Here is a 1287-nt window from a genome sequence, read left to right as displayed (position 1 = left end):
AAAGCCAGGATAAGCAGGAGGAGAAAGAATTCCGATGCTATTATGAATGACAATCTTGTTATCATGGGTCCTCTCTTGGTGTGTGCCAGTCCACCCTTTAAGTTTGCACCGGTGCAGCACCGTTTTTCATTTACTCTGTATCATTGTGTGGGTGCGTACGTATATTTGCAAAATAAACATTGAATTGTCTCTGTTGGTTGGGGTGTGCTAAGCTGCAGCCGTGTTACATAAACAAATCGGCATGCGAGCACCATGCCTGCATATGCGGAATGCATGTGAACAGCTGCATGGCGACTACGACAAATGGGTAAATATATTAAGGGGAAATATTTCAACATTTTTTGGGGGAATTTGCAAATGGGCTTGCAATTAGCAGCAATGTATTTTACAACTACTAAGAACTTTCCATATTTTGAGCAGTTTACGGGGGTTTGCTCATTGAGAACAGTAGACGTTTTAAGGCCAAATAGTTGAAGCTAGCGAATTATTGCTTCTGTCTACCACTGCACAGAGTACCGCTTGGCTGCTATCATGGCTGGTACGTGAGTGAGATTTTTCACATGATAATCTTTAAACGCATTTAAAGGTGTTTTACCATAGAAGCAAACAGAACTGGTCAAAAAGTACTTCAAAGATGAACACAATGGGTGCAGTTCATTGTGTAATAACAAGTGCCCACGCAGTCCCACAGAAAGCGTTTATGTGCTGTACACGTGTAAAATTACACAGCGGACCCGCAGGAATCAATAGAGGCCTCATAACAGCAATTCTGCTAAACGTGTTGTTAGCAGCCAGTCTGACAAAAACCATGACGTGCTAGAGGAGAGATTTACTTTTTGATACAAGTCCAAGAGTGTGTGCGGGTGTGGAAAGTAGTGTGCACTCTCAGACACAGAGACGGATATAGGCGGAGATGGGCAGGCAGCCAAGCAACATCGTGAAAAATAGGATTTGGACAGAAGGAGAGCAAGCAACGGAGGGGAAGGAGAATGAGAGAGGGAGGTAAATAAAGGTGGTGGTGGGTATGTATGTCTTACACTGCGTGACTTAATGCAGCACAACACAATTCAGCGTGGAGGGAATGAACAAGTAAAGATATGCGAAGCAAGGCAGCATTGTCTTGATGGTGTAGTGGTTAGGATATTCAACTCTTACCAGGGTGGTACGGCTTTAGCTGTTGGTTATGAAGCTTTCCTTAGCTCCTCACACGTCTCATCGCTACTAGTGGCGCTTCTACGTGTCTACATGGCTGTCCTACTTAGCTTACCCGTCGACTAGCTAGATGGC

The sequence above is a fragment of the Echinococcus granulosus genome (assembly GCF_000524195.1).
Source record: "Echinococcus granulosus chromosome Unknown EG_S00381, whole genome shotgun sequence".
In the NCBI taxonomy this organism is placed as follows: Eukaryota; Metazoa; Platyhelminthes; class Cestoda; order Cyclophyllidea; family Taeniidae; genus Echinococcus; species Echinococcus granulosus.
Note: the sequence above shows the minus strand (reverse complement) of the source record.